The sequence below is a fragment of the Nicotiana tabacum genome, chromosome 1 (assembly GCF_000715075.1).
Source record: "Nicotiana tabacum cultivar K326 chromosome 1, ASM71507v2, whole genome shotgun sequence".
In the NCBI taxonomy this organism is placed as follows: Eukaryota; Viridiplantae; Streptophyta; class Magnoliopsida; order Solanales; family Solanaceae; genus Nicotiana; species Nicotiana tabacum.
This window is the reverse complement of record NC_134080.1, coordinates 64,414,019-64,436,537: the sequence shown is the minus strand read 5'-3', so window position 1 is coordinate 64,436,537 and position 22,519 is coordinate 64,414,019. Positions and strand designations below refer to the sequence as shown.

The 22,519-nt window shown below is 38.5% G+C and overlaps 1 non-coding gene across 1 annotated transcript; it reads left to right on the top strand.

Moving 5' to 3' along the window:
• The first annotated feature begins 4,925 nt into the window (after nt 1–4,925).
• LOC142165072 (small nucleolar RNA R71) lies at nt 4,926–5,032 on the top strand. The gene has a single exon (XR_012696078.1). It is a non-coding gene; the product is annotated as a small nucleolar RNA R71 (small nucleolar RNA).
• The last annotated feature ends 17,487 nt before the right edge of the window (nt 5,033–22,519 follow it).

Here is a 22,519-nt window from a genome sequence, read left to right as displayed (position 1 = left end):
GACACAGACTTTCTGAATTATTCTTCACTCACATATTGAGTTTTGTTCAATTATATCACATCTTTCTTTCCCTTTTCGTCACTCATTCCAAGGTAGTGTTTCAATCTTTGCTCATTCACTCTAAACCTATTCGTCCCATCCTCGGACTCGATTTTTGCAGCTCCATTTGATAGCAACTCCACTACTCTGAATAGTCCTAACCATCTAGACTTCAATTTGCCCGGAAACAACTTCAATCTCGAATTGTATAGTAATACCAAGTTTCTAGGTTTAAAATTTCGCTCAAGAATATTTTTTTCATGCATCATCTTCATTCTTTCCTTATATAGCCTTGTACTCTCAAAAGTATGGTAATGTAACTCGTCAAGCTCGTGCAACTTTGTGACTCTACTTGTACCCACTATTTCCATGTCTATTTAAGCTGCCTCAATGCCCACAAAGCTCTATGCTCCAAATCTATGGGTAAGTGACACGCTTTCCCAAATACCAGTTTATATGGAGACATGCCAATTGGAGTTTTAAAAGCAGTACGATAGGCCCAGAGTGTATCGTTTAACTTTTTCGGTCTTTGTCAATACACTCTTTATTTCTCTATTCGACACTTTCACTTGCCCGCTTGTCTGTGGATGATAAGGGGTGGGAACCTTGTGGCGAACGCCATATTTTTCTAACAACTTTGCGAAAGCTCGGTTGCAAAAGTGAGTGCCTCCATCACTGATTATTGCCCTTGGAGTGCCAAACGAGGTGAGTATATTCTTTCTCAAAAAACCAATGACTCCTTTTGCATATTTATAGGGAGTGCCATAGCTTCCACCCATTTTGACACATAGTCTACAGTTAAAAGTATGTACTTGTTTCCATATGAGATGATAAAAGGCTCCATGAAATCGATTCCCCATACATCAAACACCTCCACCTCCTGAATTGGGTTCATAGGCATCTCATATCGGCGAGAAATATTTCCCGGTCCGTTGGCATTCATGACAACCCTTCACCCATAGGTGTGCATCTTTGAACAATATTGGCCAGTAGAAGCCCGACTCCAACACTTTTGCGGCTGTCCGTACTCCCCCGAAATGGCCACCATATGGGGATGCTTGACAAGCTTGCAAAATAGAAGATTGGTCTGTTTCGGGGATACATCTCTGATCATGTCATCAATACAAATCTTGAACAGATAAGGCTCATCATAATAATACATGCGACAATCACGAAAGAACTTTTTCTTTTGAACTGAGTAAAGGTCATAGGGGACAATACTGCTCGCTAGGTGGTTTGCAATGTCTGCATACCATGGCGCTACCTCAAGGTTCGTAGCCAACAGTTGTTCATCCAGGAAAGTCTCCACAATCTCTTCCACCTCAACCTTTTTCTCTGCTCCTTCCAGCCTAGACAAGTGATCAACCACTTGGTTCTCCGCTCCCTTTTGGTCACGAATTTTCAAGTCAAATTCTTGCAGCAGTAGCACCTATCAAATCAAGCGCATCTTTGACTCCTTTTTCTCAATTAGGTACCTGAGAGCAGCATAGTCAGTATAAACAATTACCTTTGAGCCAATCAGGTATGACCTGAATTTATCAAATCCAAACACCATTGCTAGCATCTTCTTCTCGGTCACTGTGTAATTTAGTTTGGCATCACTCAAGGTTCTACTTACATAGTAGATTGGATGCATGACTTTATCTTTTCGCTGCCCAAGAACTGCTCCCACGGCCTAGTCGTTTGCATCACATATCAGCTCAAAACGTTGCTCCCACTTAGGTGCCACTTTGATTGGTTCAGTCACTAGCCTCTTTTTCAATTCCTTAAAAGCTACCCTACAGTCATCAGAAAACACAAAGGGGTGATCTTTTTCAATCAATTTACATAAAGGGTTAGCAATTTTAGAAAAATCTTTTATAAACCGTCTGTAGAAGACAAAGTGACCAAGGAAACTTCTTATGGCGTTGACGGAAGTGGGTGGAGGTAACTTCTCAATTACATCAACCTTAGCATGGTCCACCTCAATGACCTTACTTGACACTAGGTGTCCCAAGACTATACCTTCTTGTACCATGAAATAGTATATTTCCCAGTTTAATACCAGGTTAGTCTCCATACACCTCTTCAATACACTTTTCAAGTTCATAAGTCAGTCATCGAATGAGTTCTCCACTACTGAGAAGTCATCCATAAAACCTCCATTATGTCCTCTACCATATCTGTAAAGATGACCATCATGCACCTTTGGAATATGGCGGGTGCATTGCCTAGGCCAAACTACATTCTCCGAAAGGCATAGATGTCATACGAACAGGTGAACGATGTTTTTTCTCTATCTTCCGAGGCAATAAAGATCTGGTTTTACCCTGAGTATCTATCTAGGAAGCAAAAGTGGGACCTCCCCATCAATCTATCTAACATCTGATCAATGAATGGCAGTGGGAAATGATCTTTTTGGGTGGCCTTGTTCAGTCTTCTATCATCCATACATATTCGTCATCCTGTGATTGCTCTTGTTGGGATCAACTTGTTGTTCTCATTTTGCACTACAACCATTCCACCCTTCTTACACACTGAACTTGGTAACCCAGTTGCTGTTAGAAATGGGGAAGATGATTCCCGCATCTAACCACTTTATCACTTCTTTCTTTACCATTTCTTTTATGTTGGGGTTCAACCTTCTTTGATGTTCTCTAAAAGGTTTGTGCCCATCTTCTAGTAGAATCTTCTACATACAAAATGTTGGGCTGATACACTTTATGTCTGCAATGGTCCACCCAATTGCATTCTTGCACTCCTTAGAACCTACAAAATTTGTTCTACCTGCACATCTAACAAACCAGATGAGATAATAATAGGTAATGTCGAACTAGGTCCTAATAAAGCATAACTGAGGTGAGATGGTAACAGTTTTAGCTCCAACTATTGTAGCTCTTCAATTGATGGCTTAGCTGGAGGGGTCTTTATTTCTACTAAGTGTAAAGGCTTGAATTCGAGCTCTCTTTTCCAGTACCCTTGGCCTTCAAGTGCCAAAACCCACTCTACCAAGTCCTCACCATCTACTTCTTTTAAGTTCATGAGGCAGGCTTCTAGGTGGTCTTTTGCGTTCGGTGCCTCATCTTCCTCCTCCAGAATCACATCCACAGCTTCAATCAGAGAGCAATTAGCAAACTCACTGGGTCGCTGCATAGACTTCTACACATTGAACATTATTTCTTCATCGTTTAGTCTCATCTTTAGCTCTCCAGTTTCACAATCAATTAGAGCTCTCCCTGTGATCAAGAAAGGCCTTCCAAAATTTATAGGAATCTCCTCGTCAACCTAGCAATCCAGAATGACAAAATCTATCGGGAACATAAACTTTCCAACTGGCACAAGTACATCGTCAAGTATACATGATGGCTTTTTCATCGTTCAATTAGGTAGCTGTAGTAACATGGATGTAGGCCTTGGTCTTCCAATGCCTAACCTTTTATAGATAGAAAATGGCATCAAGTTTATGCTCGTCCCAAATCACACAATGCTTTAGCAAAAGCATAGCTGCCTATGGTGCATGGAATTTTGAAACTTCTAGCGTCGGATAACTTTTCAGCTACTGGTCTTGTCACTACAGCACTACAAGTCTAGGTCAATGTCACAGTGGCTAGGTCTTGAAAATCAAACTTGCGAGACATCAAGTCCTTCATCATTTTTGCATAACCTGACATCTCTCGCAAGGCATTTATCAGAGGAATGTTCACCTGAATCTGCTTCAACATCGCCATGAATTTTTTGTACTACTCATCCTTCTAGTATTTAGCCAACCTCTGCAGGAAGGGTGCTGGAGGTCGCTTCCTTCCTGTGACTTGAGTTGAATTCTGCTCAGGCACTTTTTCTAATACCTTCTCTTGCACTTGTTCAGTCTCCTTTGCCACCTCTTTTTCTTTCCTGGTTTCCTCTTAGGCTTGTTGCACTGTTACCTCTATTAAATCAATTGACTCATCTATCTCAACTGGTACTAGCACAAGTGTTTCAGTTAATTGGCTTTATCGAGTAATTTCTTGCTCTAGATTAAGATCTCTACCATTTTCCAGACTTACATCCATCAGTTGCTTCAGGCCCTGCTCCTTTGGATTGATTTGTGTGTCCGCATGTAATGTCCCTAGAGGACGATTATTAAGAACCATGGATATCTACCCTAATTGAACCTCAATGTCCTTGATATTTGAGTCATGTGATATTACCTTTTCTTATAGCTGGTGGACCCTTTATTTCATATTCCCGCTGGACCAAATGAGTTGTTGCAACATTCCTTTAATTGCGAACAACCCGTCATCTTGTCTTTCTATCTGTTGCTGTTGAGGTTGTTAATAACATAACTATTGATTCTGCTGATTGTATCCCTATTGCCTTTGATACTGTACAGCTTGACCCTGTGGTCGTATAGCTCCAGGATTATTATTGTTATTGTTGTACTGCTATTGTGCTGGTCTATACTACTGATTATGTCGTCCCCAATTCTTCCCACCTTGCCTCTGGCCCCCAAAGTTTCTCACACAGTTTAGATTTTCTTGGTAGTTCTGGATATCGCTTTTACCGCTCCACGATCACACATATGGTTGGTTAATGCATGGTGTGCATAATCCTCCATTAGTCGTATCAACAATGTGTACTTGCTTCTGGCCTGATTCATTAATCTTCTTGGTAAGAATACTTATTTGAGTCACCAGATTGGCCATATTCTCGGCTATGGAGTTGTTCGGTTCCAAAGCTACTGAGTGAAATACAGGGGTGATTGCAGTGTCTCTTGTTATCCATCCTGAGTTTTGAGCCATTTTATCAAGCAAAACCTTACTCTCTCTTTAAATGATTTGCTCAAAAATGCTCCACATGTTGAAGCATCAATGTTGGTTCAAGATGTCTGCGAACCCCATGTAAAACCTCCGTCCCAACATTTATTTGGAATGCCATGATGTGGACACTTAACCAACATCCCTTTGAACCTCTCCCACGTTTCTTGTAGCGTTTCAGCTGGTTTCTGCCCGAAGCTCAATATCTTATCAATTTTCTTGGTAGTCTTATTGGGTGGGTAGAACTTGTTCAAAAACTGCTTAACTAATTCTTCCCAAGTGGTAATGGAGTTTATGGGAATCGAATTAAGCCAAGTCTGAGCTTCTCAAGTCACTAAGAATGGAAACAATAACAATTTGATTGCTTCTAGTGTCACATTTGGTTGCTTTTGAGTGACACAAATTGATAAAAAGTTTTTCAGATGCTGATGTGGATCTTCAATGTAAGACCCGGAGAACAATCCCTTGTTCTACAATAGATGTAACATGTTGTTTGTGATTTGAAATGACTCTGCTTGTATCTGAGGGAGTGCAACTGCGGTTGCTAGATTTTCCGCAGTAAGTTGTGCCCAATCATACAAGGCTGCTTCTGGCACAAACGATTCCACATCATGATTGTTCGGGTCATTCACATTATTTTAGTTGTTTTGATTAACCAAAAGATCACCTATGTCTAATTCAATGTGTTCTCTTTGGTATTGTTGTCGTTTGTCCTTCATGTTTGCACGATTTAATGCCTTGAACGCTTTCTAAAAATCCGATAATTCTTCAAATAATTCACCAGTTCTTGAGGAGTTTCTACGCATGCACCTATAACACACAAGACTACAAACGTTAGAGTTTTAATATAATGAATTTCAAGTCGAGAAAGCTAACTAAACTATGAATTTATCAATTCTTTTAGTCATAATTAATAACACCACTAATTCCTGGGCAACAGCGCCAAAATTTGATCAAGCCCAGCTATGTCTCCTAAGAGGTCTAGCGGTCGTTGCAAATATAATTCGCTTTACAATTTCGGAGCCGAATCCCACATAAAATTAACCTACTAATCCCAAACAATAGTTTCACAAGAATTCAAGTAATCAACCATTAGAAAAATTAAATAACGGATTGAGTGTTTACTGACTAAGAACAAAGTATTAAAGAGCTGTAATTTTATCACTAATAAAGCAAATGTTATAGACAAGATTGGAAAAAGGGTTTTGATTTCCCCTATTGTTGGAATCTTCCTCGTTATATTTCCTATAATTCGCCCAAGTATTCTCTACCAATCGTGAGTACTTTGAGTGTCTTAGCTCTCTCTCGAGCAACTACCACAATTTACTAGACGTATTCTCTCGAACTACGCTGGTTGGCTCTAATTCACCGCTCACTATGATGGCACCAAGGTTTTGTTATCTCTAATCTTGCCTTTAAACCCTCGCTTCGTTGTCCGGGACTTTCCTAGTTTCTTCTACTTTGGTCCCTATTTGGCGAAGTGAACCTGGCTTCGCTGTCCGGGACTTTTCTCTTCAGCTTTGTTTTCACCAATTTTTCTCTCATTTGAGCCTTTTCCGCGCAAGTTTGTTCCTACACATGTGAAACACATAATGAGCAAATTTTCACTTCAAAAGCGATGTGAACTTTCGCAACTCACATAAGAAATAACACACAAATACACTCAAAATATGCATTTTTTACCCTTTATCAGTAATTTATGAGAAAGTAAAATGAATGCAATTACTGAAGTAAAGGATTTGCAGGAGCTGACTATAGATGAGCTGGTTGGGAATCTGAAAACTTATGAAATGAAGAAGAAGAAGAAGAAGAAGAAGAAGAAGAAGAAGAAGAAGAAGAAGAAGAAGAAGAAGAAGAAGAATGAGAAGAAGAAGAAAAAGAAGAAGAAGAAGAAGAAGAAGAAGAAGAAGAGTGAAAGAAGAAAACCAAAGAAGGAAAAGAACCTGGTACTCAAGGCAGAAAGCAATGACTCAAGCAGCAAGGATAGTGACATGGCTTACTTAACCAGAAGGTTTCAAAAAATGGTTCAAAGGAATGGAGGTATGAAAAAGAGGGGTAGTTCTAACAAGCCAACGAATTATGACATCTCTCATAAGTGTGGAAATCTAGGGCATCTCATCAAAGATTTCCCTCTCCTGAAGCAAGAACACTTCAAGCACAACTCTGACAAAGCAGTCAAAAGGAACCCGGTTCCTGATAAACGCTTCTTCAAAAGAAAAAACACCACTAACAATATTGTGAAGCAAGCTCTTGCAGCATGGGGAGATTCTTCCACTGAGTCTGAAGAAGAAGATGATGCAGGTGACAGCTTAATGATGGCAGTTGAAAGTGAAGCAAGTGAGTATGACTCAATATTTACTTTGATGGCTCAATCAGATGATGATGAAGACGATGACAATGATGATGTAAATTTTTGGGATGTTCAGAGAAATATGAAGTCCTACTCTCGTAGAAAACTCATGTCATTAGCTAATATGTTAATTGATGCTTACAATAGTCTTGTAAATGATTAGGATGCCTTAACTATGAAGTTAGGAAATGCTGAGCAAACTAGAAATGACTTGGTAGTTTTTGTGGTTGATTTGAAGGAAACTATAAATAATCTGGAAAATGAAAAGGAGGTTCTAACTAAGAAAATCACTAGTGTAGAGCACGGAAGAGATGATATGATGGTGGTAGTAGTTGACCTAAAAGAAACCATTGAGAATTTCAGAAAAGAAAAAGATGTCGTAGTGGAGAAAGTAGCTGTTATTGAGCAGGAAAGAAATGACCTCTTAGTGGTGCTTGTAGACTTAAAGGAAACAATAGAGGAACTCAAAGCTGAATGTAGGCCTAGGAATTCTAAAAAAGGAAAAGAAGTAGTTAGTGAGGCACATATTAAACTTGAAAACGAGTTAAATGTTGTAAAAACTAGTTTGTGTGCTGAACTTGAGAAAAATAGACAACTTCAAGTAGAACTGGAAAGAGTAAAAAGTGATCTTGAGAAGTCTCTTAAGTGGACCTAGTCCTCTGATGCTATTATTGTCATGTACGTCAACAATGGTGGAAATAGGCAGGGAATAGGGTTTCAAAGGGAGAGAACTCCTTATAACCCTCATAGTAAGTACGTCATTGTGCCTGATAATTGGTTGTGTACCCACTGTGAGAACAATGGGCATTTTAAGGAAAATTGCCAAGCCAGGGTTCAGTCTCTTCAGAGAAACAAAGTTTTTTCTGAAAGAGGACCAGGTGCCACCCATAAAAAGCACATGTTACTTGCATGGACTAGAAGAGCACTTATGCATCCCCTTGCTTATTACAAGGGAACCAAACTTGCTTGGGTTCCTAAATCTAACCCTTGATTTCCTTGTGCAGGAATCGTGAAAGGAAGTAGTCAACAATTGTTCATGGACAGTGGATGCTCAAAGCACATGAATGGAAATACCATGAACTTTCTTTCACTAAAAGCCCTGCAAGGAGGGAGTGTATCCTTTGCAAATGGGAAAAAGGGTACATTCTTGGTGTTGTAAAAATTGAAAAATCACTCACTCACTCAATTGAGAATGTGTACTATGTCAATAGTTTTAAGTACAATCTCTTAAGTATTTCTCAGATATGTGATAAAGGAAATAAAGTGGAGTTGTTGTCAAAGATATGCACAGTTACAAATCTAGTAACTGGTGAAATGGTACTTGTGGCCAAAAGATACAAGAATATCTACATTGTTGATTTTGAGTCCTAACAAAGTGGTGATATGAGCTGTTTGAAAGCAGTTGATGATGATGTTGAATTGTGGCACAAAATGCTAGGGCATGCAAGCTTCTCTATGCTGAATAAGTTGGTTCAGAAGGACCTGGTTCGTGGTCTGCCCAAGTCAAAGTTCCAAAAACACAAAATTTGTGATGCATGCGCTAGAGGAAAGCATGTGAAATCCTCATTCCAGCCAAAGAATGATATCAGCACCTCAAAATCACTTGATCTCCTTCATATGGATCAATGTGGTCCTATGAGAGTGCAAAGCAGGGGAGGAAAAAGATACATTTTTGTGATAGTGGATAACTATTCCAGATTCACTTGGACTCTATTTCTTAGAACAAAAGATGAAACTTTTGAAGTTTTTGTAGCCTTTGTGAAGAAAATTCAAGTGAAGATGGAATCAAAAGTAGCATGCATTACATCAGATCATGGAACAAAATTTGACAATGCCAAGTTTGATGAATTCTACAACGAGAATGGCATCACCCATAACTTCTCAACCCCAAGAACTCCACAACAAAATGGACTTGTGGAAAGGAAGAACAGAACCCTTGAAGAAATGGCAAGAATAATGTTGATTGATAATGGATTGTTAAGAACTTCTGGGCTGAAGCTATCAACACTACCTGCTACTTGGTGAACAGGTGCATGATCTGGTCTCTCTTGAACAAAACTCCCTATGAGTTGCTGAATGGAAGGATGCCGAAGCTAACTCACTTAAGAACATTAGGGTGCAAATTTTATGTTCTCAATAATGGAAAGGATCAGCTTGAAAAATTTGATGCCAAGAGTGATGAAGGAATTTTTCTGGGGTACTCTTCTCAAAGTAGAGCCTACAAGGTATACAACAAGCGGACTCAGTGTGTTGAGGAGAGTATACACGTAATCTTTGACGAGTCCTATCTCTCATGTGAGAAGATGAAGAAGGATGATTGTCACGACCCAATTTAGGATCATGACCAGCACTTAGGAGCAAGTGCTCCCAAGTAAGCTTCATCGGAATTTTACAGAAAATCGAACAGAGTTTTCCCTGTTTTTGGACTATCCCAAAAAATTTCCCTGTCTCAAATCAACAACCAAACATCCTAATGTCATAGCAAACAATTGACAACTTATCAATTAACCAAAACAAGTCTCCACCATTCTAATCAACCCACTAACAACCAGAATTTACTAATTTATCTCCAACTTTGATAATAAATAATGATACTCAACATAACACTATAATAATAAAAGAATACTCCCGACACTAAAATATTGACTATGGAGCGACTCTAAGAGTACAAAAAAAGACCATAACAATAAATAAAGCTCCGCCCACGCGAACAAGTGCGAGGCTCACTAAGAACTATCAACTTGTGCACTCTAATTAACGAAATCCTCACCCGCATCAACTGCTGTCTCTGTAAAAAAGATTAATGGGGAGTAAGTCGCTAGCTCAGTAAGTAATAACACTTAACTACAACCGTTTTTATTGGAGACAAGTGAAAAAAACATGCTAGTATCTCAAACAGAAAATAACATAAAAATGCCCTTTCAGAAACAATAAATAATTTTCAGTCTCATCATGCGTTTCTTGTAGTATAATTTAATTAACAGTTCAGTAATAAGAACGGTAACCACTATATAATATCAATATTCACATTTGAGAGGTTTTAATGAATGGATCATGTAATCGGTATAAATGTGGACTTCTTCGCAAAAAATCAAATATAACGGTAGTCTCTACTCGAGGGAAATGGTAACGGTATGCTAGTTCTACCTTCCCACTAGTGAGGGCTATAACGGTAATCCATAATTACAAGGTGCACTAGGTCTAACGAACTCGCCGTTAGCTATGGGATCCTTCAATGTCTACCCCGTTTATACTTGTCTCTGTAATCCGTATATACTTGTAGAAAATATTTTAAAATAATATAGGGCATTTCGGTTCTTATCAAATCATATAATTTCTTTTCGATAACAGTAAATTCAAGTAACGGTACAACAGATCTAGTGACAACGAAAATATTTAAAACCACGGTATTCATCTTAAATAACTATTTCGGTATCATATCGAGTAAAAGACTTTTCCCACATGCAACTCAATATAATTGGTAACATATTCATATTAAAAATCATGTGCAAATCATGCAAGTTATGAAAATACAAATTGCGGTAAGATTATTATTCACAATACTCGTGTTGAAATGCCAAATGCTTCACCTCGAGCAATTCGTACAAATTCCTCCAATCAATCGGAAGTAAGATTTCAAGTGTTGGATTCAAAATAACGAAAGGCTTTTAAAACCTAAAACCCTTCTCCAAAAATTATTTGCTGCGAGAGGAAGACTATGCGGTATGCCGATACCAAGCTGCTATTTATACATGTAAAAAGAAAAAACCTAGGCATTTGATTCCTATTCAAATTGGGTCTCTTAGGTTTCCATAGCTGACATGGAAATCATATGTAGCTTCCATAATTACCATTCTAATCCTAATTTAGGTAGAACACTAAAGTTGGCGTACTTCTCCTTTCCACTTTACTTTGTTCTTGTTCTCTTTTATTTTTCCTTTTCTGTTTTGTTTCGTTTTGTGTCATTTTTTTTGTTTTTTTCATAGTTAGTTTCTTATACTTATTATTTATATACTCCTTCTGTTTCATATTAAATGAGGTACTTTCCTTTTTAGTCTGTTCCAAAATAAATGACACATTTCTAAATTTGGAAATAATTCAACTTTAAACTCTTTTATTTTACCCATTTACCTTTAATGAGAAGCTTTTATAGCCACACAAATGTCATGGTCCCACAAACTTTTTACCCCTTAAGCTTTTAAGATCACAAGTTCCTAAAGTCTTCTTTTTTTTAAACTCCGTGTCGAGTCAGACTATCTAATTTAATATGAAACAGAGGAAGTAATAATTATTATTATTATCATTATTATGCTAATGACTAATGCACCCTTATTAAAAAGTAGAGGGTATTACATCCTCCCCACCTTATGAAATTCGGTCCCCGAATTTAACTCAAGTACGTACCTGTAGACTGAAACAAATGGGGGTACTTGACTCGCATAATATCCTCTATTTCCCAAGTAGCTTCTTCAACTGTATGATTTCGCCATAAGACTTTTACGAACTCAATTTCTTTTGGCCGTAGCTTTCTTACTTGCCTATCAACAATAACCATCGGTTCCTCCTCCTAAGACAACTTCTCATCAAGCGGTATAGCAGGTGCTTCAAACACCAGAGATGGGTCTGATATACATTTCCTTAGCATTGAGACATGAAACACTGGATGAATAAAGGACAACTCAGGATGAAGTGCCAAATGATAAGCCACAGCTCCCACTCGGTCTAGTATCGCATATGGTCCTATAAACCTGGGGCTCAGCTTACCTATTTTCCCAAATTGCATCACACCTTTCATAGGAGAGACTCATAGGAACACTTTGTCCCCAGTTGTGAACACTAAATCTCTTCTTCTATTATCAACATAAGACTTTTGTCTACTTTGAGCTGCAAGCAGTCTCTGTCTGATCAACTGGACCTTGTCTATAGCTTCTTGTGCTAAGTCAGGTCCCAATAAGTTAGACTCATCAACTTCAAACCACCAGAGGAGAACGACATCTTCTACCATACAATGCTCCGTACGGTGCCATTTGAATACTGGACTGGAAGCTATTATTGTAAGCAAATTCAGGCAAAGGTAGATAAGTGTCCCAACTACCTCCAAACTCAAGAATACAAGCTCTCAACATATCCTCCAAGATCTGTATAGTACGTTCCAACTGCCCATATGTCTGTGGATAAAATGCAGTACTAAGATCTACTCATATACCCAATGCTTCTTGAAAAGATTTCCAAAAGCGTGAAGTGAATTGTGATCCTCTATCAGAGATGATGGATACTGGAACTCTGTGAAGTCGGACAATTTTGTTCATAAATATTTGTGCATACCTCACTCCACCATATGTAGTCTTCACTAGCAAAAAGTGTGCTGATTTTGTCAGTCGATCTACAATTACCCACACCGAATCATAACCTCTAAGGGTTCATGGTAGACCCGTGACAAAATCCGTAGTAATTCTTTCCCATTTCCACTCTGCAATATCAATTTGTTGTAGTAGTCATGCGGGTCGCTGATGCTCAGCCTTGACCTGCTGACAAGTCAAACAACTAGAAACAAAGTTAGCAACATCTTTCTTCATACCTTCCCACCAATAAAATTGCTTCAGGTCACAGTACATTTTTGTGGATCCAGGATGTATAGTGTATTTAGAGTTGTGGGCTTCTTCAAGAATATCATGTCTCAACCCGTCTACGTCTCCTACACATAGCCTGCCACCCATTTGAAGCACACCATCACTTTCAACAAGTATATCCTTTTTTTTACTAGCTAAGGCCTCATCTCTGTATTTGCATAATCGCTCGTCCTTATATCGGGTGGCCTTAATGCGCTCAACTAATGAAGACTTGGCCTGAGCACAAGCCAACAATGCCTCTGAATTTCTGACACTAATTCTGATACTTGTACCTTCTAGTCTCTGAATATCTTTGGCCAAAAGTCTCTTTGCAAGAACTATGTGTGCCAGACTCCCCATAGATTTTCTGCTCAATGCATCAGCCACCACATTGGCTTTTCCAGGATGATACAAAATAGAACAATCATAGTCTTTGAGTAGTTCCATCCAACGACACTGCCAAAGATTAAGATCTCTCTGCTAAAAGATATACTTCATACTTTTATGGTCAGTATAAATCTCACAAGTTTTTCCATATATGTAATGCCTCCAAATTTTTAGAGTAAATGCCACTGCAGCCATCTCCAGATTATGTTTAGGATAGATTTGCTCATGCTTTTTCAATTGTCTCGAAGCATAAGCTATAATACGACCATTTTGCATAAGAACACATCCTAATCCCACCCTCGAGGCATCACAGAATACTATAAATCCTCTAGAACCTGATGGTAAGCCTAATATTGGTGCAGTTGTCAAACATATTTTGAGTTTTTGAAAGCTCTACTCACATTCCTCCGTCCACTGAAACTTTGCGTTTTTCTGTGTTAGCTTGGTCAGCGACATTACTATTTCGGAGAAATCCTGCACAAATCGCCTGTAATAACCTGCTAAGCCTAAAAAGTTGCAAATCTCTGTAAGAGAAGTAGGTTTGAGCCGTTTCTGCACAACTTCGGTTTTATTAAGATCTACCATAATTCCATCTTTGGATACAACATGCCCCAAAAATGCTACTGAGTCTAGCCAGAATTCACACTTCGAGAACTTAGCATAAAACCGATGTTCTCGCAATGTCTACAATACAATCCTTAGATGATCCTCATGTTCTCCTTGGCTACGAGAATATATCAGGATATCATCAATAAATACTATTACAAATCTATCCAAAAATGGCTTGAACACCCTATTCATTAAATCCATGAATGCCGCTGGGGCTAAAAGTGTTTAACAGGCCGGGTTGACCCGTAACCGGACCGGCCCAGACCGGTTAAAACCGGAACCGGACCGGCCCGGTACATAGGGGCCGGGTGGGGCTGGGTAGGAGGGGTAGAGGGGGTTGGTCCGTTTTAAATTTTGGTAATGGTTAACCGGAACGGTCAAACCCGGTCCACGTGAACAGTACCGTGTACCGGTTAAACCGGCCCGGTACAATTTTTTTTGTTTTGTTTTTAATTTTTTGAATTAAGTGGGGCCCACTAACCGTTGGCAACGGTAAGACCTGGCAGGGATCCGTTGCCCAACGGGTTAATTGCATTAATAGCCTCTTTTTTCTTTAAAATTTAACCTTTTTTCAATTTACAAAATTAACCTTCTCTAAAACTATAAATACACCCCCTCTTCTTCATTTCTTCACTCAACTCTCATTTCTCAATCTCAATTTCTCTCATTCTCCAATTTTCAAGATTTCAAGTCTCAATCTCAAATTCTCAATTCTTAATTCTCAAATCTCAATTCAATTTAAATCATGTCTCGTACTTCTAGAGTGCGCTCATATGTTTGGCAACACTTTGAGGTGGTAGAAGAAAATGAAGAAGGTCAGAAAGTAAAGTGCAAGAACTGTGGTCAAGTCTTAAATTTTCGTTCAGAGTCTGGCACAAGCAGTTTAATGAGGCATATCAAGTATTGTCTTGAGCGTCCTCCGGAAATTCGTATTTAAGATTTTAAGACAATTTGTGTTATTTTAAAATTATTAGACGTATTTATGCTTAATGTTTTAGTTTGTTAGATTAATTTGAAGTATTGTTAATTTATTATGCATGAAAATTTAGTTTTACTATTTTTTGTTAATTTACTTTTTAAATGCAAACTTTAATTTTGAATATTGAAATAAATGTAGCACTTGCAATTTATATTAATACTTTTGTATTAATATAACTTGTAATCTTTAATCTAATACAAAGTATAAATATAACTTACAATAGTTATACAAAATACAAAAAAAATAAAAAATACACTAAACCCGGCCCGGCCCGACCCCCTCAACCCATAACCCGTACGGTTCAATTTTTACCCGGATGAACCCGAACCCGTTAAACCCGTTAATCCCCAACCCGTAATCGGCCCGGACCATAACCCGTACGGGTCCAAAAAATAGCAACCCGGCCCGGCCCACCAGTTTAACACCCTTTGCTGGGGCATTAGTCAGTTCGAAAGGAATCATAAGAAATGCATAGTGCCCGTATCGAGTTCTGAAAGCAGTCTTAGAAATATCTTCATCTTTGATTCTAAGTTGATGATAACCAGAACGGAGGTCAATATTTGAAAAGTGGGCAGCTCCTTGTAACTGATCAAACATGTCATCTATACGAGGCAAGGGATATTTATTGTGTATTGTTATCTTGTTCAACTACTTGTAGTCAATGCACATTCTCAGGGATCCATCTTTCTTCTTTACGAACAGTACTGGTGCACCCCATGGTGATATACTAGGTCTAATAAAAACATTATCTAACAAATCTTGTAACTGTTGCTTTACCTCCCTCAACTCTGCTAGTGTCATTCGATATGGGGGTATCGATATGGGATGTGTGTCAGGTAGCAAATCAATACCAAAGTCTATTTCTCGTACGGGAGGCAATCCTAGTAAATCCTCAGGAAATACATCAGAAAATTCTCTCACTACTTGTACATTTTCTATACCAACTGTTTCATTTATTGTATCATTTACAATAGCTAATAGGCCCAAGCAACCTTTCTTCATAAGTCGTTGAGCTTTCATGAAAGATACAACTTTGCACGTCTCTAGAACCTGACCCCCTTTAAAACAAAACTGGGTTCGTTTGGTATCTTAAATTTAACTATCTTTGCATGAAAATCGACGATAGCATAGCAAGAAGATAACCGATTCATTCCCATCAGCAAGTCAAAGTCAATCATATCAAGTCAATAAGGTCAACTAGAGTATCTCTACCCTCAACTCGAATCTAACAAGCACGATACACGTATTCAGCTAATAGAGACTCCCCAACAGGAGTAGCAAATAGAAAAGGATCATTCAATAGCTCAGATTGTTTACTAAACCTCAAAGCAAAGTACGAGGACACATATGAGTGAGTAGATCCCGGATCAATCAACGCAAGTGCATCAAATGAACAGATAGAAAGAATATATGTAACTACAACATTCGAGTCCTAAGCATCCTGTCTAGTAAATGCAAAAACTCTCACCTAATCTCTACCAGCATTCCCTTGTCCTTGATTCACAGTAGCACGGTCTCCAGCACGTCGACCTCTATTTCCTGTACCTGTAGCACCTGAAGTATTACGAGTAGTCTGAGTAGGTGTAGCTGACTGAATAGAAGCCTGGTTGAAATTTCTCGGAGGCTGAGGGCAATCCCTCAAATGATGTACCAACTGGCCGCATCGAAAGCACTCTCCAGTTAGAACATGACACTGGCCCAAATATGATCTACCACAAGTCTGGTAGACTGGAGTAGCGACATAAATCTGCCCAAAATTACGATGTCCAGAAGATGATGGTCCCCTATTACCCTGTCTGTAATGTGGTCTATATGGACTGTGAAGACAAATGTGTCCCTTTCTAAGAACCCTGTTGTTGTCCCTGATTTCCTGCTCTTCGATTTTTACTAAAACCGCCACTGAAAGACCCTCCTGTCTTGGCCTTCTTACGTAATTCACTAGCTGCACGTTCATTCCGTCCCTTGTTTTCAATCTTTCTAGCAAGGTCGACTACATTAGAGTAGGATACAGTCTTCATCTGAGGGGCTACTATAGTGTATAGACGACCAACCAATCCATCAACAAACCTCTGAACTTGAGCTTCTTTGGTAGGCACTAAATAAGGAGCATATATAGCTAGCTTACAAAACTTAGTGTTATATGTTGACACATCCATATCTGGAGTATGAACCAATCTCTCAAAGTCTCTAGCATATTTTTGCATCAAGTTGTCTGGAAGAAAAATAATTCTTGAACAACTTAGTGAACTCGTCCCATGTCAGTGGTGCTGCTCCTACTGGCCTTCCTAACAATACAATTTCATACCATGTGTTGGACATATCCTCTAGTTTGTATACTGCGAGCTCCACAGCTCTCTCACTAGAACAACCTAGAGCACGTAATGCCTTAAGTGTCCCATCCTAGAAACTTTGAGGATCTACTGAATTATCGGAACCTGTGAATTTTGGTGATTTCAATTTCAGAAACTCTTGTAGGGATACTTCCTTATTTCCGAAAGTCTGAGTCTGTGCAGGTGCTTATCTCTGTTAAGCAGCTTGAGGAGCTGAACTTCCACCCTGAGTAGGCACTGATGCCTCTAACATATTCAATAACCTTGCCACCGCGTCTGCTGGTAAGGCAACAGTAGGTACAATAGTTGGTAGTGGTGGTGGAGCGTTTTGAACTCCCTGCCCTTGCACTTGATCTGGCATAGTAGCTTGGGGTTGACCCATGTTCCCAACTCCAGGTTGAGGAGCAATCTATCTTCTAGTTTGATGAACCCTAACTTGACCGCCACCCCGGGTAGTACCACGTCTTGCACCACGTCCAGCAGATGAGGGTGTGTGTGTCTATCTCAACGCACAAGCAAAGAATAAAAGAAGGAAAAACATTCCTAGATGTTCAATAGCCTCAAGATCATAAGTATGGGCGTCTACATACCTATGAACAAGATTCTACTAAACATTGCTCCATGACTTGGGACTTAAAGCCTAAGCTCTGATACCAACTTTGTCACGACCCAATTTAGGATCGTCACCGGCGCTTAGGATCAAGTTCCCCCAAGTAAGCCTCATCGGTATTTTACAGAAATCGGACAGAGTTTCCCCTATTTTTGGACTATCCCAAAAAAAATTCCTGTCTCAAATCAACAACCAAACATCCTAATATCATACCAAACAATTGACAACTTATCAATTAACCAAAACAAGTCTCCACCATTACTAATCAACCCACTAACAACCAGAATTTACCAATTTCTCTCCAACTTTGATAATAAAGAACGATACTCAACATACGACTATAATAACAAAAGAATACTCGTGATACTAAAATATTGACTATGGTTCTACTCTAAAAGTTCAAAAAAGACTATAACAATAAAAAAAATCTCCGCCCACGTGAACAAGTGCGAGGCTCACCAAGAACTATCAACCTGTGCGCTCTAATTAACGAAATCCCCGCTCGCATCAACTGTTGTCTCTGGAAAAAAAATTAGTCGGGAATGAGTCGCTAGCTCAGTGAGTAATAACACTTAACCACAACCATTTTTATTGGGGACAAGTCAAAAAACATGCTAGTGTCTCAAACAAAAAATAACATAAAATGCCTTTTAGAAGCAATAAATATTTCAGTCTCATCATGCTTTTCTTGTAGTATAATACAATTAACAGTTCAGTAATAAGCTCGGTAATCACTGTATAATATCAATATTCACATTTGGATGGTTTCAATGAACGTATTGTAGACTTAAAAGAAACAATAGAGGAACTCAAAGCTAAATGTAGGCCTGGGAATTCTGAAAAAGGAAATGAAGTAGCTAGTGAGGCACATATTAAACTTGAAAACGAGTTAAATGTTGTAAAAACTAGTTTGTGTGCTGAACTTGAGAAAAATAGACAACTTCAAGTAGAACTGGAAAGAGTAAAAAATGATCTTGAGAAGTCTCTTAAGTGGACCTAGTCCTCTAATGCTATTATTGCCTTGTACGTCAACAATGGTGGAAACAGGAAGGGAATAGGGTCTCAAAGGGAGAGAACTCCTTATAACCCTCATAGTAAGTACGACATTGTGCCTGATAATTGGTTGTGTACCCACTGTGGGAACAATGGGCATTTCAAGGAAAATTTCTAAGCCAGGGTTTAGTCTCTTCAAAGAAACAAAGTTTTTTTTTCTGAAAGAAGATCAGGTGCCACCCATAAAAAGTGCATGTTACTTGCATGGACTAGATGAGCACTTATTCATCCCCTTGCTTATTACAAGGGACCCAAACTTGCTTGGGTTCCTAAATCTAACCCTTGATTTCCTTGTGCAGGGAACCGTGAAAGGAAACAGACAACAATGGTTCATGGACAGTGGATGCTCAAAGCACATGAATGAAAATACCATGGACTTTCTTTCACTAAAAGCCCTGCAAGGAGAGAGTGTATCCTTTGCAAATGGGAAAAATGGTACATTCTTGGTGTTGTAAAAATTGAAAAATCACTCACTCACTCAATTGAGAATGTGTATTATGTCAATGGTCTTAAGTACAGTCTCTTAAGTGTTTCTCAGATATGTGATAAAGGAAACAAAGTGGAGTTGTTGTCAAAGATATGCACAGTTACAAATCTAGTAACTGGTGAAGTGGTACTTGTGGCCATACAAGAATATCTACATTGTTGATTTTGAGTCCCAACAAAGTGGTGATCTGAGCTGTTTGAAAGCAGTTGATGATGATGTTGAATTGTGGCACAAAAGGCTAGGGCATGCAAGCTTCTCTCTGCTGAATAAATTGGTTCAGAAGGACCTGGTTCGTGGTCTGCCCAAGTCAAAGTTCAAAAGGCACAAAATTTGTGATGCATGCGCTAGAGGAAAGCATGTGAAATCCTCATTCCAGCCAAAGAAGGATGTCAGCACCTCAAAACCACTTGATCTCCTTCATATGGATCAATGTGGTCCTATGAGAGTACAAAGCAGGGGAGGAAAAAGATACATTTTTGTGATAGTGGATAACTATTCCAGATTCACTTGGACTCTGTTTCTTAGAACAAAATATGAGACTTTTGAAGTTTTTGTAGCCTTTGTGAAGAAAATTCAAGTGAAGATGGAATCAAAAGTAGCATGCATTAGATCAAATCATGGAACAAAATTTGACAATGCCAAGTTTGATGAATTCTACAACGAGAATGGCATCACCCATAACTTCTCAGCCCCAAGAACTCCACAACAAAATGGAGTTGTGGAAAGGAAGAACAGAACCCTTGAAGAAATGGAAAGAATAATGTTGATTGATAATGGATTGCTAAGAACTTCTGGGCTGAAGCTATCAACACTGCCTGCTACTTGGTGAACATGTGCATGATCTGGTCTCTCTTGAACAAAACTCCCTATGAGTTGCTGAATGGAAGGATGCCCAAGCTAACTCACTTAAGAACATTAGGGTGCAAATGTTATGTTCTCAATAATGGAAAGGATCGGCTTGGAAAATTTGATGCCAAGAGTGATGAAGGAATTTTTCTAGGGTACTCTACTCAAAGTAGAGCCTACAAGGTATACAACAAGCGGACTCAGTGTGTTGAGGAGAGTATACACGTAATCTTTGACGAGTCATATCTCTCATGTGAGAAGATGAAGAAGGATGATTGTCACGACCCAATTTAGGATCATGACCAGCACTTAGGAGCAAGTGCTCCCAAGTAAGCTTCATCGGAATTTTACAGAAAATCGAACAGAGTTTTCCCTGTTTTTGGACTATCCCAAAAAATTTCCCTGTCTCAAATCAACAACCAAACATCCTAATGTCATAGCAAACAATTGACAACTTATCAATTAACCAAAACAAGTCTCCACCATTCTAATCAACCCACTAACAACCAGAATTTACTAATTTATCTCCAATTTTGATAATAAATAACGATACTCAACATAACACTATAATAATAAAAGAATACTCCCGACACTAAAATATTGACTATGGAGTGACTTTAAGAGTACAAAAAAGATCATAACAATAAATAAAGCTCCGCCCACGCGAACAAGTGCGAGGCTCACTAAGAACTATCAACTTGTGCACTCTAATTAACGAAATTCTCGCTAGCGTCAACTGTTGTCTCTGTAAGAAAAAATTAGCGGGAAATGAGTCCCTAGCTCAGTGAGAAATAACACTTAACCACAACCGTTTTTATTGGGTACAAGTCAAAAAACATGTTAGTATCTCAAACAGAAAATAATATAAAAATGCCCTTTCAGAAACAATAAATAATTTTTAGTCTCATCATGCTTTTCTTGTGGTATAATTTAATTAACAATTCTTTAATAAGCTCGGTAACCACTGTATGATATCAATATTCACATTTGGGAGGTTTTAATGAATGGATCATGTAATCGGTACAACTGTGGACTTCTTCGCAAAAAATCAAATATAACGGTAGTCCTTACTCGAGGGAAATCGGTAACGGTATGCTAGTTTTACCTTCCCACAAGCGAGGGCTATAACGGTAATCAATAATTACAAGGTGCACCAGGTCTAACGAACCCACCGTTAGCTACGGGATCATTTAATGTCTACTCCCATTTATACTTGTCTCTGTAATTCGTATATACTCGTAGAAAATATTTTAAAACAATATAGGGCATTTCGGTTCTTATTAAATCATATAATTTCTTTTCGATAATAGTAAATTTAAGTAATGGTACAACAGAACTAGTGACAACGAAACTTTTTAAAACCACGGTATTCATCTCAAATAACTATTTCGGTATCATATCGAGTAAAAGACTTGTCCCACATACAACTCAAAATAATTGGTAACATATTCATATTAAAAATCCTGTGTAAATCATGCAAGTTATGAAAACACAAATTGCAGTAAGATTACTACTCATAGTACTCGTGACGAAATACCAAATGCTTCACCTCGAGCAATTCGTACAAATTTCTCCAATCAATCGGAAGTAAGATTTCAAGTGTTGGCTTCAAAAAATGAAATGCCTTTAAAACCTAAAAACCTTCTCCAAAAATTATTTGTTGCAAGAGAAAAACTATGCGGTATGCCGACGCCAAGCTGTTATTTATACATGTAAAAAGAAAAAACCTAGGCATTTGATTCCTATTCAAATTGGGTCTCCTAGGTTCCATAGCAGACATGGAAGTCATATGTAGCTTTCATAATTACCATCTTAATACTAATTTAGGTAGAACACTAATGTCGGCGTACTTCTCCTTTCCACTTTCCTTTGTTCTTGTTCTCTTTTATTTTTCCTTTTTTGTTTTGTTTCGTTTTGTGTCATTTTTTTGTTTTTTTCATAGTTAGTTTCTTATACATATTATTAATATAATTATTATTATCATTATTATGCTAATGACCAATACACCCTTATTTAAAAGAGCAAGAAGGATGATCAAGATGGATAGCCTCTGCTGGTTATAGGAGAGGTCATTGATATAGCAAATGGAAAGGTAAATATGATGAGTCAAGTGAAGGAGACAGGTGAAGACAATGCAATCTCTTCCTCATCAGCTGGAGAGGAACCAGGTACTACAATTACAACCATTGAAGCTGAACAAAGAGTGGTTGATGCAGTTCAAAGTACTCCACTAGTAGCAAAAATAAGGATACAAGGGAACCAGTTAGACTTACCCAGCTCCTCTACAGATGAAATTCAAATACCCAACTGGAAACACAAAATCTCCCATCCTCTTGACAACATAATTACTTCTCTGAATTCAAGAGTCCAAACCAAATCAAAAGCCAGAAATTCACTTGCCTTCTCAGCATTGCTCTCCCAAATAGAGCTCAAAAATATCAAGAGCTT